Source organism: Thalassophryne amazonica, chromosome 9 (genome assembly GCF_902500255.1).
Source record: "Thalassophryne amazonica chromosome 9, fThaAma1.1, whole genome shotgun sequence".
Lineage (NCBI taxonomy): Eukaryota > Metazoa > Chordata > Actinopteri > Batrachoidiformes > Batrachoididae > Thalassophryne > Thalassophryne amazonica.
In genome coordinates, this window is record NC_047111.1 from 38,156,065 (window position 1) to 38,177,625 (window position 21,561).

Sequence of the window (21,561 nt, forward strand, 5' to 3'; positions counted from 1 at the left end):
ACAGTCGGAGTCCAAACGTTCAGGACTCAGGTGTTCCGCCGACACCCCCCCCAAGGTGACTTTTTCCCAGAACTGTACTCTGCGAAGGAGGAACAGAGATGAGATTATTCAACACTATTACTACGAAATATTGTTTGGAGGCAAACTTATCAGCTTCACATTTAGGTCTGAATTCCAACTTAATTCAAGGAGACTGCTGCTCACAGCTAGTGGAGGATCATTAATCCGCACGCCACTGCCGTGAGGAGCACACCAAACACTTATAGCTGCGTATAAGACGCCAATTTACATTCACGGATAAACTTTTCAGAATATTCACCTCTGCCGTGTGCTGACAATGTTTGTCTCTCACCCTCGTCCTCCTTCACAGGCGTGATGTCAGACTCTGAAACGGCCCTCAGCGTCCCCACACGGTCGTCACAAGGTCGTATTCTCCGGCAATCTTATCCAACTCACTGCTGGTTTAAATGTAGTTCTTCATCACTACATTGGTACCAGCTGGAAGTCCTCAGATCTGCACGTGAACATCACAGGTGTCATGGACTGTCCTGATAGAGAGCCGCACGAGAATGCAACAGGTGCAGCCAATCATCGTAACAGAGGAGAGAGACTCTTCTGCAGCACATTTTCCTCAGAGAAATCACCTGGGAAAGAAAATAAACACAACAACCCAACCTTGTCCAGCCAAACCCCCCCCCCCCCCAACACACAACACATGGTGTGAATTTGGTTGATGTGCACATGAAGCAGGAATCATATGCAATACATGTAAAATCATAGCTGTCTCTAACCCCTTGTACACCTGTTGCTACAACTATTTGCGCACACCAGCAGCTGTGAGAGCCCATCGATCCCTCTCGTGGCAGGTGTTGGCCAAATTCCAGGTGACACGCATGAACATCTAACACCGCTCACATGGCACTTAGAAAATGTGTGGCCATTCACACTGTTAACATGACAACAGTCAGCAGAAAATCACTGTCGAGCTGGATGTGAAATTTGTCTAAGTGCCCCCACGAGCGTGGCTTTGCAAACAGACACAGTGACACGTTGGTGTGTGCACCAAACTGACAGGGAATGTGGCTACCCACAAGAGCGGATGTGGGGATCTCTGGTTCTGGACATCGTGGCTGGGGAACACGTATGGACATGAGCTAACAACTGTCCACTGTGATGAGCGTGTGCCTGCTTGTTGTCGTCAAGTGAACATACATAAAAACATATCGCTGTTGCAATGGGCTGCATTGAGCGCGTGTACACCGTGCGCATTGATAGGTTACCCCAGGTGAAACGGGCTGTCAGGTCATAACAAGCAGTGGGCAATCTGAATGTCACGCCACCGACGTGAGCTCTGTTCCACATGATGCGGTGTCTGTCCTGCAGCGTGTTGTCCACAAGACATGCATGTCAGGCAGGACACCCCACCATCAGATGTAGACATAAGAGTGCCCTGCTTCATCATTGGTGTCATTTCATGACCGTATGTCTGTGACCGTGGGTCATCTACAGAGGAACAGATGGATCATACTTGTATTACCCGCTTGATAAAAGGGATTCAATAAAATGTGATATTTTTATGTGTGTGGTTTTATTTTTTCTTTATCAGTCATTTTCCCACACCATTCACAGGACAGTGATGGTAGCTCAGTGGTAAAGTTTCTGACAGGCAGTCAGAGCTTTTGGAAGTGCAGGAATACCTTAATGAATTTTCATGTAATTTTTATTTTGTACTTATTTGTACTATATGTGAGTCATGGTCAGATATAAATGTATGTATCTGAGTCACTTGTTGCTGAATAGGGGGTTCAGAAATAGCATTCAGCAGGGATTTTTTGATTTATTTTGGTCCACCCCAAATGGTAATAGGACTAAGCAGGTTCAGAAAATAAGTGAATGAATGATTTTATATACGAGGGGGGTGCAATAAAGATTTCCCCTGACCCACTTCTGGTTACTGTAGGAGTCTGAAATTGCACATGCATAATAATGTGTATCTCAAGAGGTAATGTGACAATTTTCAGCTCAGAACTCGTATTCGTTCCTTTGCTGCAGGTGCTCAAGTAAAGCAAAGTCGCATCATGGTGCCAGTTGAGTGTAGAGCAGTCATCAGGTTCCAGTATTTGAAAGGCAGCACACGACAGACTTTTGATGAGATGAAAGAGACTTATGGTGAGGATGCCCCATCTTATGACGTTGTTAAACACTGGCATCGTCAATTCGTGTGGTCAGACATCTGTGGAAACGGCTCCCATTCCCGGGCAACCACATTCCGCCATTGATGAAGGCACTATCCGCCAAGTTGAGGCCGGCCGCCATTTTGGAAGATCGCCGAACAACCGTTCACCAACTAGCCAAAGATGTCAAGATCAGTGTGGGGTCAGTGGAAAAAATCATTCATGATCATTTGCACATGCGAAAGGTGTCTGCACGGTGGGTTCCCAGGATGCTCACACCTTTCCAAATGCAGGAATGAGTCAAGTACTCCCAGGCCCTTTTGGAAATGTGTCAAGGCAACCAGGAGGATTTCTTCAACAGACGAATCATGCAAGACGAAACATGGGTCCATCACTATGATCCAGAAACTAAAGCCCAGTCGAAGCAATGGAAGCATTTTGACTCGCCACCTCCAAAGAAAGCACAGGTTCAACCCTTGGCCGGCAAGGTCATGCTCAGTCTTTTGGGTCCAGCGCAGAGTGGTGATGATGGAATTCCTGGAAAAGGGTACCACAATTAACGGGGCATACTATGCTTCGCTGTTGCAGAAATTGCGGGTGGCCATCAAAACCTAGAGGCGCGGCATGCTGACCAAAGGAATCCGCCTCCTGCAAGACAATGCCCCAGTTCACAACTCGCATGTTGCCCAGAAGGAAGCACTGTCCTGCGGCTATGAAATCCTACCTCACCCACCTTACTCTCCTGACCTTTCACCTCTTCCCAACCATGAAGTCCTTTTTGAAGGGAAAGTACTTCTCAGGTGATGAGGAGCTTATTTTCGAGGTCAAGTCGTGGCTTTAGATGCAATCTGGGGACTTCTACAGGCGAGGCCTTCACAGCTGCATAAAGCGATGGGAGAAGTGTCACCCTTGGTGGTACCTATGTAGAGATACTAATAAATGTGCCAAGTTTCGTTCCTCTCGGTCCACGGGAAGTTGGTCAGGGGAAATCTTTAATGAACCCCCCTCGTGTGTGTGTGTGTATGTATGTATGTATGTATGTATGTATGTATATATATATATATATATATATATATATATATATATATATATATAAGATTGGGTAGGATTACTTTGAAATGTAATACAAATATATATACATACATACATACATACATACATACATACATGCATACATACATGCATGTATTCTTTCAAAGTAATGTGTGTGTGTGTGTGTGTTATTGGGTGGGGGAATCTAATTCTGCGTTTACAATGGCAAGTCACGAATGCCACGAAGTATACATTCTTGGCCGCTGATCACGAATGTGATTTGAGGCGTCAGGTGTCCTCAGGAACTGTTACAACCTGTTAGGTGTTACAATTAATGGCACGTGTTAAGAATAATGTTCCGTGTTGTTGTGCACTATTATGCGTAACAGTGCATTGTTTTGTTCTGTCATGTTGTGTATGAGGCGACTTCAAGCCCGGCGCCAGAAAAAAAATATTAAGGGGGCGATGAGTTTATCACAGGGGGTGGAGTCACCCCCCCCCCCCCCCCAAAAAAAAAGTGCGCACCAGAGGGGACGCGCTTCTGAGAGTGCGTAACGAATTGGGTGCGCTCCTGGAAAGCTCGTGTATTTAGGCTACACAGTTGTAAGAGACTAAGAGTAAAGAGTGATGACAGTATTTTTTTTTAATTATTTGAACGTATAGACCCTCGGTCAAGTGATCTCCTGCATACCACAAAACCAAACCAACAACTGATCTGAGAAACGACAAGAGACAGTAGATTAACCCCACATACAGCCCTCCATCACAAGCGCAAACACAGCGCAATTGGGCATGTGTAAGTCACAATGCAGTCACAAAGTTCTTCTGAAAAACTAGAGTGATCTGAATATGGGTGTGTGTGTGTGGAGACAGTTAATCTCGTTCACAACGTTACAGAACTTAACGATGCGCTGTTACGCGCAATAGCGCGCAACAACATGGAACACTATTCTTGACCGTGCGTAATGGTTCCTGATAATTCTCCAGCAACACGTGCCATTAATCGTAACAGGTTGCAGCAGTTCCTGAGGACACCTGACGCCTCTGTCCCGAATCATCACATTCATGATCAGCGGCAAAGAATGTGGACTTCGTGGCATTCATGACTTGTCGTCGTTATGTGTAAACGCAGCATTAACACCCTCCCCAAGTGAGTCGTGCTTTACTTGGTGGAGTTGACGAATCCCAGGAACTCCAGCTCTGACACTGCTTGAATAAATTGAGCATGCTTTTACTTCGTCCACCTTGCCATAATCGCTGGACTCAGGATCCTTGCCCTCTGCCGCACTGACAAGCGCAACCCTCAACCTATCAAATCGCTTGAACACAGACACACGCCATATCCATTTGTTTTAAAATTACACTCAACAAAAATATAAACGCAACACTTTTGGTTTTGCTTCCATTTTGTATGAGATAAACTCAAAGATCTAAAACTTTTTCCACATACACAATATCACCATTTCCCTCAAATATTGTTCACAAACCAGTCTAAATCTGTGATAGTGAGCACTTCTCCTTTGCTGAGATAATCCATCCCACCTCACAGGTGTGCCATATCAAGATGCTGATTAGACACCATGATTAGTGCACAGGTGTGCCTTAGACTGTCCACAATAAAAGGCCACTCTGAAAGGTGCAGTTTTATCACACAGCACAGTGCCACAGATGTCGCAAGATTTGAGGGAGCGTGCAGTTGGCATGCTGACAGCAGGAATGTCAACCAGAGCTGTTGCTCGTGTATTGAATGTTCATTTCTCTACCATAAGCCGTCTCCAAAGGCGTTTCAGAGAATTTGGCAGTACATCCAACCAGCCTCACAACCGCAGACCACGTGTAACCACACCAGCCCAGGACCTCCACATCCAGCATGTTCACCTCCAAGATCGTCTGAGACCAGCCACTCGGACAGCTGCTGAAACAATCGGTTTGCATAACCAAAGAATTTCTGCACAAACTGTCAGAAACTGTCTCAGGGAAGCTCATCTGCATGCTCGTTGTCCTCATCGGGGTCTCGACCTGACTCCAGTTCGTCGTCGCAACTTCGCACAGCCATTGAAGAGGAGTGGACCAACATTCCACAGGCCACAATTGACAACCTGATCAACTTTATGCGAAGGAGATGTGTTGCACTGCATGAAGCAAATGGTGGTCACACCAGATACTGACTGGTATCCCCCCCCAATAAAACAAAACTGCACCTTTCAGAGTGGCCTTTTATTGTGGACAGTCTAAGGCACACCTGTGCAATAATCATGGTGTCTAATCAGCATCTTGATATGGCACACCTGTGAGGTGGGATGGATTATCTCAGCAAAGGAGAAGTGCTCACTATCACAGATTTAGACTGGTTTGTGAAGAATATTTGAGGGAAATGGTGATATTGTGTATGTGGAAAAAGGTTTAGATCTTTGAGTTCATCTCATACAAAATGGGAGCAAAACCAAAAGTGTTGCATTTATATTTTTGTTGAGTATAATTACTTTAGTTAATTAATTTGGTTTATTTGTTAAATACGTGATATTATTGAATAACATTTTGCTGTATTTTATTTATTTTTATTTTTTGATACCTCTCACATGCGGGGGGCGGGGTTGATGACGTGAGGGGGCGTGACGCCGGGTCTGGGCGACTTGTCTCCACAGACACCCCATATTCATCCTACCATCAGTTGCTGAACAATTCAGTTTGCTCCTCAATCCACAGTAGAAGAACTTCCCAACTAGATGCTTAGTTGGGCTCTGTGCAGTGGAGTGACGCAGAGAGGAGCAGGAGGAGACAGAGAGCCAGATGAGCGAGACGAGAGCTGTGTGGAGCCACAGCTCTCGTCTCGCTCGTTTTCCCAAACATCAGGCGCATGCAGCAGGTGGAACACCTGCAGGAGTGCGCTGATGAGTACTGGAACGAAACCTTTAGCCGACTTGGTGTCACTGTCCTTTTTCAGCATACTGCAGCAATGAAACTGAATGCAGTGCAGCAGGGTTTAATTGTGCACACTTGAGAGAAGAATGTTGTCACGCTCTATTAAGGATCACCACTCATCAAGACAGATCAACACGCTCAGTTGCAACTTCCACGACATGAGGCGAAATGAGGGTGGTGTGTGACATTCGTGGAAGATATTTTTATTTTTATTATTTTATTTTTTTTTTTTTGACAGCCAAAAACATGCTCCACGAATATCACACACCAACACACACAATTAAGAAACCTATTCAGATGCTTTAAGTCACATTAAAAATGTCAGGAATGTGGCAAGAATGACGCAAATATGACATTCATAACGCGTCTTGCCTCTGTGTAAATGCAGCATAAAACACTCGGAGTATACCACTTTTTCTTGCCACTAAACAGGTGAGAGCCATCCTAAATATCTATTTTTTTTTTATGCCATAGTTTAACACCATATTATTTGGTAACATGGAAAATGTTGAGCTGGATTAACTTTGAAAGGTTTTTGCCAAGCTGTATGTAAACATACATCAACTGTAGCCACAGTCTCACAAATACAAGGAACACCTACAGTGTTTTTTTTTTTGTTTTTGTTTTTTGCATGAAAATGATTAATGGCATAAAAGAAAGCAGACAAAAAGTCAACAGAATTATTTATTGTTTCACGGCTGTAGACATGTACAAACTGGAGTTTTGTGCAGCTTTTCTCTGATTTGTGTCCATGTAGATGTTGAGTTTTGTTGTCTCACTTCCCTCCTAGAACACGGACCCACTGAGCACTTACGGAAGAGAAAACAAAAGACAAACATAATGGAAAACAACAATTTGTGGGTGAAACAAATTCCAAGGTTGCTGTACAAACGGAATCATCCATGAGGAGGGATGATTGATTTTTCTCCTTGAAAACAAGAGGAGAAAAACTTCAGCACACCGAAGTTTGAGTAGGTTTATACGCGAGTGTTATTTTTTTATGTTTGGACACAAAGATGAACATAAACTGCAACTGTGAACCGATCTGCCTGTGTATGAGCATGCTGGAATAAAAGTCCTTTGCCAGTTTTTCTAAATGTGTATTTTTCACATAATGGCACAGGGGAGAAATAACCAGATTTTATTACAATATAATGTAACTCTGAATGAAGAGCAAGAATCAGTGGCCTTGGTGGCCACCATATGTAGGCTTTAGAAAAAAATAGAACCCAAAATCTACTATACTACAAGCTCAATTAAAGATATAGTACATGTAGGGATGTGTGCTGTTAATTAAACAATCACCCTTTTCTGACGGTGGACCATAGTCTCAGATTTGGAGGTGCTGATCCTCATCCCAGCTGATTCACATTCAGCCTCAAACCTAGTGCACATTGGAGGTCACAGCCAGAAACATTAAATTTTGCAATGTAAAACTGAGTGGTCTGACTACAAGAAGTGTAGTAATTTGCTCCATCATAGTGTGAAATTAAGTTTATCAACTCTAATGGAGCTCATTCATGCTACAATAGAATTGATAACACTATTTGGAGTGGAACCATAGTGTGTGCACTCAATTCAATGTCAGTTTTCCTCTGCTAAATTTACTGTGTAACTCCCAGGACTCCACCTCAGTGGATAAGGATTTGTAGATGCTGGCTCGAATGCAACCTGTCTGTGTCCTTGGACAAGACAATCTGTATTGTCTTAGTCCATCCATCTGTAAGATGCATACTTGCCTTGGCTGGAGAAGTAACCTGCGATGGAGTGGTGCCACGTCCAGGGGAAGTCATGGACTCTAGTCCACGTCACGCCATGGAAACCGTTGATAAGCACAGGCCAGATATGCCCCAGAGCCTATATGGACTTACTATTACTACTCACAACCAGAAGATCTGGGGCCTCATGTACAAAGCGTGCTTACGCACAAAAACCTGGTGTATGTTCGTCTCCACGCCAACGTTCAGCTGTATCAAAAGTGAAATGGCCGTGGAAATGTGCGGTGCATCACGCAAAAATCATGGCTGGCATACAGGCGTTTCTACAGCTATTGTTCCAATGTGGACATGTAAAGGTGATGCTGGGAGCCATTAATAGTGTGAAAACAAGAAGTCATCAGAGTGATGTGCACATCAGCGACACAGTGATGAGCAGTTAACACACCCACATGTTTGTATTTATATGGATGGATATAAAAGCATGCACAAAGTGATGCGCAAAGTTAGAGGACGTTGCAGAGATGTTAGAGGACCTTGCAAATGGTGCAATCCGATGTGAGCATGTACTCAGGGATCGCAAGGATTTACTTGCAAATGACAATAATTGGCTCTGAAACTGATTTCAATTAACAAGGCCACTATTACTGGAGTTGCGCACAGAACTGCAGTCGGCCCAGAGCGCAATATGGCGAGGAGCCAGGGGTTGTCTGTGCCCACACAGGTGCTGACCACGCTGGGCTTCCTGGCATCATGGGCATTCCAGTGTGAGCTGGCTGATCAGTCAGGCGTGTGCCAGTCAACCTTGCGGCGAGCCACCAGCTGTGTGGAACACAATTATCCGACTCTCATCCAGGTACATTCCAACATTACAGCGCATTTTGCAGCAAGAGCCGATTTCCTGAATGTAATCGGAGCTGTAAACTGCACACGTATTGCTATAACGGCGTCATCACATGATGAATTTGTTTTTGTTAATATTAAACAATTTCATTCCATCAATGTTCAAATCATGTGTTGTGCGCAAATGTGCATCAGGCTGGACTGGAGGCTGCACGGTGCGTGATGGGGGGCTGCTTGATGGTGTAATTGTTCCTAACGAAAACCAACCCGGACATTTGGGCATTCAAATGTTTTTTTATTACGAATTGCATTTATATAGCACTTTCCATCCGCATCAGATGCTCCCAGCATTTTACAAATAATGCCTCACATGCACCCCGATGTGAGGGTGCTGCCATACAAGGCTACAGTACACACTGGGATTAAAGACCTTGCCCAAGGGCCCTTAGTGATTTTCCAGTCAGGTTGGGATTTGAACCGAGGATCTTCTGGTCTTAAGCCCAATGCCTTAACCACTGGACCACTTTTATTATTATGTTTTTCTTGATGGTGGAACTGGAGAGCCTCTTAACAAGCCCCCAACTGTGAGTATTTTGTCAATAAAAGATAGATAGCTTTTATTATCATTGTCATTACAACAACGGGATGTCCGCACTCACATTCCACATACTACAGCAATTGATCTACAATTATTACTTGTTTACCGTAATAATGGCACACATCAGAATTAGGAAAACACATATACATTTGACATTGTTTATGTGCACTAAACTTGAAACAGTCCGTTTTCCAAATTGAGGCAATGTGAGTGTGTTTGTAGCCGCTGCAACTGTAAAGTCGCGCCACCAGGCCAGTTTGAGAGGACGAGGCCTGCCGCAGGGAGGGAGGGGCAGGAAGAGTGATAAGAGGAGAGGCAGAGCATGCGTCGGTCCATGTGTAAGTCTGTCAGTTTATTGTCCTTGTGGGTTGAGATAAGAATGGAGCCAAATAATCTCAACAGAGCCTGGATAAATTACTCTGGAGGAAAAATAGTGGGCAACTGACCTTGATACCTGTACTGTTGCAGCCGAGCAGTGAAAAACACTTTTTACAGTTCGCCTCATTCAGCCAAATCCCAATTATGAATTAAGAATATTCCTAATTTGAATTAAGAATATTCACCGGCCTCTGAAATCTTCAGCTTCAACTGCAAGGCACGCATCAGCTCCAAGGTGTCATCCAATTTGCGACTGAGTTCAAGAGTCAACGCAGTCTGAGAATGCACTGCCTTGCCGACCTCGTTAATCATGATGGACAAGCGAGGGCCCGTGGTTCTTGATGCCGCCGTCTTGCCAATTTTCCGGTAGATCAGGGCAGCACATAAGCAAAAACGTACCAGCCCTGCTACCATAAGACCAAAAATGAATAGGTCCTCGATGTCCTCCACAGAGAAAAACGCCAAGCATGCCACACACCAGAAACTCCAGGAGTCGAGGACATAGCCCACAGGATACGTTCCGTCTCCTTCTTGTAGAAAAAATGGTGTTAATAGCATTCAGAGACCAGCTGATCAATTCCATGGTTAATCCAATAGTAGTCCAATAGATCCAGAATCCAATATAGTTTTGAGGAATTCACAAGTCTGGTGAAGTAGGGACTTGAACGTTAAAAGCAGAGAAATAAGGGAGAGTGGAGGAGATGCGACCGCCCTCGTTGGAGTCCCAAGCTGAAAGAAGTGTGTGTAACGTTAATGTCACGCACTGTCAGCTGCCGTGTACCTAATATCTTTTTACTTCAGTGTGCATGCAGCTCAGTTCAGCATTTACACACAAACATACTTATTTAATTTTCATTTTACATTACAGTGAGCTGACAGAATGACAATCTAACCACAGCTTTCATTGTTTTTTCACGTTGTCTCTGAAAGTTCTTTAATTTTTACACACAACGCATACAATGGCTGGCGTCATCAAACACACAACACTCTACACTTGTGGGTTTTTTTTGGGGGGGGGGGGGTTGTCTCATACATTTTTCATATATACACTTATTTACATTTATTCATTTTACTCATTTGTTCTTTTTTATGTAACTGATCAATATCCTACAATATCTTACAATACCAAATCCTGGGTACCAAACCCCAAAATTGGTGTATTTCCTCCAACAACAGCAAGACCCACAGCTCAGTGGTGAATGTTAAGCTACCTTCCAGAAAGAAGACTGGGGTTTGGTTTCAGTCAGTTATTTGGTTTGTGTCTTTGGGCAAGTAAACACTCACTGTCAAGTGCACCAGCTGTAAATAGATGCCAGCATTGGTTGGGAAAGTCACCTATGATGGACTGGTGTCCTGTCCACAGGGAGTCATAGACTCTCATTCATTATTTACTTTGTAGCTGCACCACTGACCTGAATTGGACATAATTAACCTCAAATGAAAAGTGGTAGTCAGCATTATGAGCTCATATTTGTGAGGAATACAAGTGTATAAAATGTGTGCCAGAGTCAAAATCTCTACAGCACTCCCATCTGGTCATGTGCTCACTAAAATATGGACTGTTTTATGTTTATTAATGAGATTATTGATGGTTTGCTTTCAAGCAAATGCATGTGTGCACATGCCCTCATACAAACACATGCACACAGAAGTGCAGAATGTGTATTGATTTCTGGATGAGCATTGATCACATGCACAATTAACTGTTGTTTTGAGGCGTGGATCATCACAGCCTTCAGGTGGAGATCAGCAATGATCAGGCTGTCAAAAAACTAAAACCCTTTCTTTTTCATTCATGCCAACTCTTTCATAAATACAATGTAAAAAGAGTTGGGACATTTATACTACATTAGTACAACAAGAGCTCCCCCCACAACATTCATCTCTTTCAGGTCAGAGATAGCTTTTCTTTGTTTTTTTTTTGTTTTTTTTTTTTACTAAAAAACAAATTAAAAAATGACTTGCAACAACATGGTAAATCCTGCTTAACACCTGTAGCGCCTGGCCTCAATTTGCCCTAATTAAATAAATACATTAATGCTGTCTCAACAAAAACCCAAGTTTTGAACTGCAGACAAAGACTGTGCTCACTCTCAGTTGAAAAATTCCTCAGTCATCTGGTGATCTTCAGATAAGCTTGGAGACATCCCCCCATGGGCCAACACTGGGCTTCACAGCAGAAACAGAATGGTAAATTGAAGTTCTTCAAAAGGAGCCCTTGCCTGGTTTATTGGTTAAATTTCGGTCATTATGAATTACATGACATTATAATGGCTTCACATCAGAATCTGAGCTTCTCCGGGCCAGGAGAACCCAAATTGTATGGCCTCACGCCAAGGCCAGACCCTCTCAAGACTGCAAGATGATATCCCTTCCACAACACATGACCATAAAACTTTGTCTTGATAAGAGCTATTATCTTTAGGTCTAAGTGAAGAAAGACAGTCTTTTAAAATAAAAGAATTGCATCAGTATTTTATTTATATATAAAGACTTCTAATGTTGGTATTGATTAATCAAACGAAATGCTTTGCATATAATCATTCCATCTTATTGTGTTTAAGTGTGCTCTTTCTGCATTATCAATATGTTGATGGTGAAATATTCTGTTTATCCAAAGGATGTGTTTAAGTGACAATAATGTGTATCCATTCGAGTGTCTTAGAACAATATTATACCAAAATAGTTGATGTGTTTAAATAGTTGAATCATTTGGGTCTGCCCTGTGAAGACATGAAGTTTTCTGTGAGATTATACACCCTAAATGGGCAGAGTTTGGTGACGTCAGTCCCCCTTAAAAAGTTAGAACAGAGTGCTGCTCTGCCCCTTCTCTCTCCCCTCTCTTGCCCCTCTCTTTGCTTCTTGCAACTCTCTTCCTTTCTTTGAAATGCTAAATTATTTTTGGGTCAACAAGGCCCCATGCTAAGCTAACCTAGCTGAAGCTACCACATGGCATTCATTCTTTGTTTTATTCTTGTCTCGATTTTTGAGAATTTTAACCTGACGCTTAAAGGTGCGTCAAGTCTTACGAAGTTTTAAGAGAACTTCTGAGCTGAACTTTTCAAGATAATAGCGAATTTACAGAAAAGCTACTTTCATTTTTTTTTTTTTTTTTTTGTAATTTTCCAACGCTTTTAAAGTTTTACTTTTTTCTAAATTCACGAAGATTTTTAATCTGGCTCCAACAAACCTTTTTTAAAAGCTACCAGAAATCATTTTCAACAAACACCTTCCACCTCTGGGGTCCAGCAGCTGACAACGGAGCTGATTTCAAACCTGTCTGCAAGCAGCCACCCCGTCGGTAAAACCAGCCGACACAAGCCTTTGGGATCACCCGGGGAGACCACTGCATTAACCCCTGACCCAAGTGAGCACACTGCAGAGCATACATCAACAACGGACGTACGTGCCATCCGAACCACCTTTTCAACGGACCAGCTAACTGACCCAGTAAAGGTTCCAGAAAAAGGGTTTGTTAATGGATACAAAGTGGCTCCTTATTATTATTATTATTATTATTATTATTTTATTTTTAAATGTATTCATATGTTTAATAATTTCCTTTAAAATAATTGACTTGACCAATTTCATCACTAAATTCTAATCTGATTTATTCACTTAAAGTCTTTAAGTTTCATCTCTCTTTCTTTCACATCTCATGAGTTAGTAAGAATTGTGTCCATAAATGAACTTATTTAATCACTGTCCACAAAATGCCAGTAAACTGTTCATTTCTTGTATAATTGTAAGTAAATTGTAACTATTTCTGCTGTGGTTCATTTGGTGTTCAGAAGGAAACCTTTGGTCAATCGTATTGTGAATTCAGGCTTTCAGACCAGAGACTGATAATTCAGTTGAGACTGTTTAATTTAAACATTCATAAATTTATCAGTCTCAAATTATTCAAAGTACCTATGCTTCAAATAGGTGGTGCCCCGAGTAAATTAAATAATAATTATTAAACCCTAAAGTTGTGTTGGGAAAGCGTAGTGACACGGACCCACAACAGGGGGCGTAAATGAACGGACAATAGAAGGAGTTAAATTAGAACACTTTACTGTTGTGAATGCCACAACCAAACACAGCAGATTACAGAATGAATACAAGTCAATCAATAAAGGTCTCGTGTGGGCAGGCTCGACGATAGGAGACGCCCGTCTGGAGACGAACCGGAACCACACGATTTCCACCGCCACCGAACCCGAGGGATACTGGAGCCGCCAAGTCCCGAAGTCCCCAGGTGGCCACCGTCTCGGCGTGTCGGATCTGGTACTGCTGGCGGAAAACAAAAACAGTCAAGTGTGGGTGTGTGTACACCCAGTAACAATTATGGTGGGAATTCCACCTCCACCTCTCACTCAATATCTTGCAGAGTACCGCAGTGATTCCTCAGGGGAAAGGAGTGCCGTCCAGCACTCTCTCAGCTTCCACCGACAGAGGTACCGGTACTCCTGCAAACACTCACAATATACAAATTATATTGTACCACACAAACGGCTGAGGATATTACCTCTCAATGAAGTTGATATCTCGGCGATGTGGTGGAGGTGTCTTCCTGCTTTTATTCCTGGTGTAATGTAGATAATCAGTAACAGCTGTCATGGTTGATGGGTGACAGCTGTCACCTCGGCAGTTCCTGGAGGCGGCAGCGCCCTCTCGTGCCTGAAGCCCGCACTTCAGACAGGGCGCCCTCTGGTGGTGGGCCAGCAGTACCTCCTCTTCTGGCGGCCCACACAACAGGACCCCCCCCCCTCAACGGGCGCCTCCTGGCGCCCGACCAGGCTTGTTCGGGTGGCGACGGTAGAAATCGGCCAGGAGGGCCGGGTCCAGGATGAAGCTCCTCTTCACCCAGGAGCGTTTTTCGGGTCCATACCCTTCCCAGTCCACCAAATATTGAAAGCCCCGGCCCATTCGACGGATGTCCAAGAGCCGGCGTACCATCCAAGCCGGCTCCCCGTCGATAATACGGGCAGGAGGTGGCGCCGGACCGGGTGCACAGAGGGGTGAGGTGTGATTGTGGTTTTATCCTGGAGACATGGAAGACCGGATGGATCCGCAGTGAGGCTCGGACTCCCGGCCTCACTGCGGTAGGACTGAGGACCTTAAGGATGGTGAATGGTCCGATGTAGCGGTCTTTCAACTTCGGCGACTCGACCTGGAGTGGTATGTCCTTGGTTGATAGCCATACCTCCTGCCCGGGCTGGTATGTGGTGGCCGGGGACCGTCGACGGTCTGCATGGGCTTTTGCCCTCGTCCGGGCCCTCAACAAGGCCGAACGGGCGGTGCGCCACACCCGACGGCATCTCCGCAGGTGGGCCTGGACCGAGGGCACACCGACCTCTCCCTCCTCCAAAGGAAACAAAGGGGGTGTGTACCCCAGACACACCTCAAATGGGGAGAGGCCGGTGGCAGAGGACACTTGGCTGTTATGCGCGTACTCGATCCAGGCCAGATGTTCACTCCAAGCCGTCGGGTGTGCGGAGGTAGTACAACGAAGGGCTTGCTCCAACTCTTGATTGGCCCGTTCGGCCTGTCCGTTAGTCTGAGGGTGATACCCAGACAAGAGGCTCATGGTGGCCCCCAGTTCCCGGCAGAAACTTCTCCACACCTGCGAGGAGAACTGGGGACCGCGATCTGAAACGATGTCTGTAGGTATCCCATGCAGCCGGACGACATGGTGGACCAGGAGATCCGCCGTCTCCTGGGCCGACGGGAGCTTCGGGAGGGCCACGAAGTGGGCTGCCTTGGAGAATCGGTCCACTGTCGTGAGAATGGTGGTGTGCCCCCGGGAAGGCGGGAGGCCCGTGACAAAACCCAGACCGATGTGGGACCAGGGGCGATGAGGCACAGGAAGTGGCTGTAGGAGTCCCTGTGCCTTCTGGTGGTCCGCCTTGCCCCTGGCGCAGGTGGTGCAGGCCTGGATGTAAGCCCGGATGTCAGTCTCCAGGGACGCCCACCAGAAGCGCTGCCGGACCACTGCCACGGTCCTACGCATCCCTGGGTGGCAGGAGAGCTTGGACCCGTGACAGAAGTCCAGGACGGCAGCTCTGGCCTCTGGTGGGACGTACAGTCTGTTTTTCGGTCCTGATCCGGGCTCCGTGCCAGGGCCTCCCGGACGGTCTTCTCCATGTCCCAGGTTAGGGTAGCCACGATAGTGGACTCCAGTAAGATGGGTTCCGGTGGATCTGACAGCTCGGTCTTGACTTCCTGTTCGTGCACCCGGGACAGGGCATCCGATCTCTGGTTTTTGGTCCCGGGGTGGTAGGTGATCCGGAAGTCAAAACGGCCGAAAAACAGTGACCAGCGGGCTTGCCTGGGGTTTAGTCGCTTGGCGGTCCTGATATACTCCAGGTTCCAGTGGTCAGTAAAAACCGTGAAAGGCACTGACGCTCCCTCCAGCAGGTGTCTCCACTCCTCAAGAGCCTCTTTCACCGCAAGGAGCTCTCGATTGCCCACGTCATAGTTCCGCTCTGCTGGGGTCAACCTGCGGGAAAAATAGGCACACGGGTGAAGAACCTTATCAGTCTCTCCGCTCTGGGATAGCACGGCTCCTATCCCTGAGTCAGAGGTGTCCACTTCAACCACAAACTGGCGACTAGGATCGGGCTGCACCAAGACAGGTGCAGTCGAGAAGCGCTGTTTCAACTCCCTGAACGCGGCATCGCACCGATCCGACCAGGTGAAGGGAACTTTTGGTGAGGTCAGGGCTGTCAGGGGGCTAACTACCTGACTATACCCCTTAATGAACCTCCTGTAAAAATTTGCGAAGCCGAGGAACTGTTGCAGCTTCCTACGGCTCGTAGGTTGGGGCCAGTCTCTCACCGCTGCGACCTTGGCCGGATCCGGAGCGACGGAGTTGGAGGAGATGATAAACCCCAGGAAGGACAAATAGGTGAGGTGAAACTCACACTTCTTGCCCTTCACAAACAGCTGGTTCTCCAACAACCGCTGCAGGACCTGATGTACATGCCGTACATGGGTCTCAGGATCCGGAGAAAAGATGAGTATATCGTCCAGATATACGAAGATGAATCGGTGCAGGAAGTCCCGCAAGACGTCATTAACCAAAGCTTGGAACGTCGCGGGGGCGTTAGTGAGGCCGAACGGCATGACCAGGTACTCAAAATGACCTAACGGGGTGTTGAATGCCGTCTTCCATTCGTCTCCCTTCCGGATCCGAACTAGGTGGTATGCGTTCCGAAGATCCAACTTTGTGAAGATTTTGGCTCCATGCAGGGGGGTGAACACCGAATCCAACAAAGGCAACGGGTATCGGTTGCGAACCGTGATCTCGTTCAGCCCCCGGTAATCAATGCATGGACGAAGACCGCCATCTTTTTTGCCCACAAAAAAGAAACCTGCTCCCATCGGAGAGGTGGAGTTACGGATCAGCCCGGCAGCTAAGGAGTCCCGGATGTAGGTCTCCATCGATTCGCGCTCAGGTCGGGAGAGGTTGTACAGCCTGCTGGACGGGAACTCCACGCCTGGCAACAAATCGATGGCACAATCGTACGGACGGTGCGGGGGAAGGGTGAGTGCCCGATCCTTGCTAAAAACGTCCGCAAGATCGTGGTACTCAACCGGCACCGCCGACAGATTGGGGGGAACTTTGACCTGCTCCTTAGCCTGGGAACCGGGAGGAACCGAGGATCCCAAACACACCCGATGGCAGGTCTCACTCCACTGTACCACCACCCCGGACGTCCAATCAATCCGGGGATTGTGTTTTAGCATCCAGGGGAACCCCAGAATCACACGGGAGGTAGAAGGAGTCACAAAAAACTCAGTCTCCTCCCTATGATTCCCTGACACTACCAGAGTTACTGGTAGTGTTCTGTGTGTGATTAAAGGGAGTAGGGTGCCATCTAGTGCTCGCACCTGCAATGGTGAAGGAAGCACCACCAGAGGGAGCCCTACCTCCCTGGCCCATCTGCTGTCTAGCAGATTCCCTTCTGACCCTGTGTCTACCAGTGCTGGGGCCTGAAGGGTTAAATCCCCGCTAAGGATTGTAACTGGGAGCCGTGTGGAAATGTGTGTGTGTCCCACGTGAATTTCTTGGCCCACCCTAAGCCCAGTTTCTAGGGGCGGGCGTTGGTGTTTAACCGTTCGGGGCAATTGCTCAATTGGTGCTCCATTGAGCCACAAACAAAACACGCCCCGCGGGGAAGCCTCCTCTGTCTATTCGGTGGTCTGAATGTGGCCCTGCTCGTGTCCATAGATTCGTCAGCAGGGGGAGCTGTCGCCCCACGGGACGTAGAGGCCAGGGAGCGTGGGAAGGGCGGACCTTTTTCGGACCCGGAAGGAAGAGGGACGGCGCGCGCCCGGCCACGCCCTTCGTCTTGTTCCTGACGGTGTTCTTCCAATCGATTGTCTAACCGTATAACAAGATCGATAAGCCCATCTAATTCCCGCGGTTCATCCTTGGCCACCAGGTGCTCCTTCAGGACCGATGACAGTCCGTTTACGAAGGCGGCGCGGAGTGCAGCGTTATTCCAGCCGGACCTCGCAGCCGCGATGCGGAAGTCGACTGCATAAGCGGCTGCGCTCCGGCGTCCCTGTCTCATTGACAGCAGCACAGTTGAAGCGGTCTCTCCCCTGTTAGGGTGATCAAACACTGTTCTGAACTCCCTCACAAACCCAGTGTACGTGTGAAGGAGCCGTGAATTTTGCTCCCAAAGCGCCGTAGCCCAAGCGCGTGCCTCTCCCCGAAGCAGAGTAATCACATAAGCTATTTTGCTAGCGTCTGACACGTACATGACGGGACGTTGTGCGAAGACGAGCGAACACTGCATGAGAAAGTCTGCGCACGTCTCCACACAACCTCCGTATGGCTCAGGAGGGCTTATGTATGCTTCAGGGGATGGTGGGAGGGGTTGTTGAACCACCACTGGAACATTCATATCCTGCACAGGGTCGGCAGGAGGAGGAGCTGCAGCAGCACCCTGAGCGCTCGCCGCCACTTGCGCGGAGAGAGCCTCCACCCTGCGGTTCAGGAGGATGTTTTGCTCGGTCATTTGATCCAACCGAGCCGTAAAGGCGGTGAGAATGTGCTGTAGCTCACCAATCACGCCTCCTGCAGACGCCTGCGCTCCCTGCTCTCCCATTGGTCGTTCAACAGCCGGGTGACGCCCCTCGGAGTCCATGACGCTGGCCGAGATATCCTGTTGGGAAAGTGTAGTGACACGGACCCACAACAGGGGGCGTAAATGAACGGACAATAGAAGGAGTTAAATTAGAACACTTTACTGTTGTGAATGCCACAACCAAACACAGCAGATTACAGAATGAATACAAGTCAATCAATAAAGGTGTCGTGTGGGCAGGTTCGACGATAGGAGACGCCCGTCTGGAGACGAACCGGAACCACACGATTTCCACCGCCACCGAACCCGAGGGATACTGGAGCCGCCAAGTCCCGAAGTCCCCAGGTGGCCACCGTCTCGGCGTGTCGGATCTGGTACTGCTGGCAGAAAACAAAAACAGTCAAGTGTGGGTGTGTGTACACCCTGTAACAATTATGGTGGGAATTCCACCTCTCACTCAATATCTTGCAGAGTACCGCAGTGATTCCTCAGGGGAAAAGAGTGCCATCCAGCACTCTCTCAGCTTCCACCGACAGAGGTACCAGTACTCCTGCAAACACTCAGAATATACAAATTATATTGTACCACACAAACGGCTGAGGATATTACCTCTCAATGAAGTTGATATCTTGGCGATGTGGTGGAGGTGTCTTCCTGCTTTTATTCCTGGTGTAATGTAGATGATCAGTGACAGCTGTCATGGTTGATGGGTGACAGCTGTCACCTCGGCAGTTCCTGGAGGCGGCAGCGCCCTCTCGTGCCTGAAGCCCGCACTTCAGGCAGGGCGCCCTCTGGTGGTGGGCCAGCAGTACCTCCTCTTCTGGCGGCCCACACAACAAGTTGTTAATTTTTTTGGTGACCCCATTAAATGGTTTAGGCCAATCAAATTCAATTGGGGAGTTTAACGACTTATTCACAACATTTTATTGTGGTGCTCCGGTGTGAGCTGATCGAGAATTGATCAAATTCACTACATTATTCTGGTGCTCCCGTGTGAGGCCTGAATATTTGTTATACACTTATAATAAACACTAGCCATTGCTCACAAATAGGATTTAAACATTTTTTAAGCGTAGCTTGAGGGTGATCTAAATGTAACTACTTTATATAATGCTGAATAGATCAATGTATATAAAAGCTTATGCATTTTGCATGTAAAGTGGTTGTCTTTGAAGAAACTAATAACCTGCCAGATAAATATGAAATGAATAAAATGCAATAAATTCACTCTGAAATAATCATATTGAGTACTTTTTGGTGCCAAACACTGATATAATTACATCGGAAGATTTACTGTTTTTGAACTTCCTCTGTGTCACAACTTGCGTTTAACACAATGTGCAGTGGTGGATGGTGCAAAATGTATTTTTTTTTCATCCAATTATAACATGGCCGGCTGCATGAAATGATGATGTGAAACTTGCCAGAACCTACTGTCGACTACAAATTTATCAAAATCTCCCTTTCCAGAATCTTTTTTTAATACTTTTAACAGACGTATACAGTATATATAAATATACGTTACTTTTTAGCATAGACATAAAAGGTCTTCCACGTATGTTGAACTGGGAGGATGCCCCGGGGAAGACACAGGACATGCTAGAGCACGGTGGGCAGCGAGGGCTGAGACAGTGCAGGTTTTCCTTGCAACCTCTCTCCTAAACATAAACACCTGATTTTCAATTAAATCAAATGCTGAGACACCTGATCATGTATGAAATCACCTTCTGAGGTGATTGGTAGTAAGGAAAACCAGCAGTGTCTCTGCCCTTCATGGCACATGATTACCCACCCCTGTGGTAGAGAGGTTACAGCTGGCTTGGGAACACCTTGGAATCCTCCAGTAAGACTTGGAGGAGTTGGCTGAGGATAGGGAAGTGTGGGATGAGCTGCTTGTTCTGCTGTCTCTGTAACCCAGACCTGGATAAGCAGCTGAAAATGAATGAACATATAAAAAATATTCTGACAAACACCTGAATTTACAGAAAGCAAGAAGATGATTAAAAACTTGAAATTCTTTAAAAGTCCTACAATGTGATTTCCTGGAATTTTTTTTTTTCTCATTTTGTCTCATAGTTGAAGTGTACCTACAGTAGTGTTCAGTGTATGTCGACTCATACAACATTCAGCATCACCGATGGAATACATATATTGTCCACTGGCAAAACAGGCACAAGGCACATTATCTGCTCGATCGTCGGGGCATTGCTACACTGTAAAAAATGACTTGTTTTTACAGGAAAACGCTGGCAGCTGTGGTTACCAGGGAATTCCTGTAAAACATACAGCAGCACAGTAGATAACATTACAGACATAATATGTACGAGGTCTCTTAGATAATAAACCGACCCCTTTTATTTTTTTTTTTAACTATATGGATTTGAATGACATGCGATTACACCAATCATGCTTGAACCCTCGTGCGCATGCGTGAGTTTTTTCACGCGTGTCGGTGACGTCATTTCCCTGTGGGCAGGCCTTGAGTGAGATGTGGTCCCGCTTTCTCGGCTGAATTCCTTTGTTTCACACGCTGCTCGAGACGGCGCGCGTTGCTTTATCAAAATTTTTTCTAGACCTGTGAGGAATATCCGAGTGGACACTATTCGAGAAATTAAGCTGGTTTTCTGTGAAAAGTTTAACGGCTGATGAGAGATTATGGGGTGTTTCTGTCGGTGTAAGGACTTCCCACGGAGCGGGACGTCCTGCAGCGCTTCCAGGCGCCGTCGTCGGCCTGTTTCGAGCTGAAAACATCCTAATTTAAGGCTTAATTCACCCAGGACATCGTGAGAGAACAGAGAAGATTCAGAAGAGGCCGG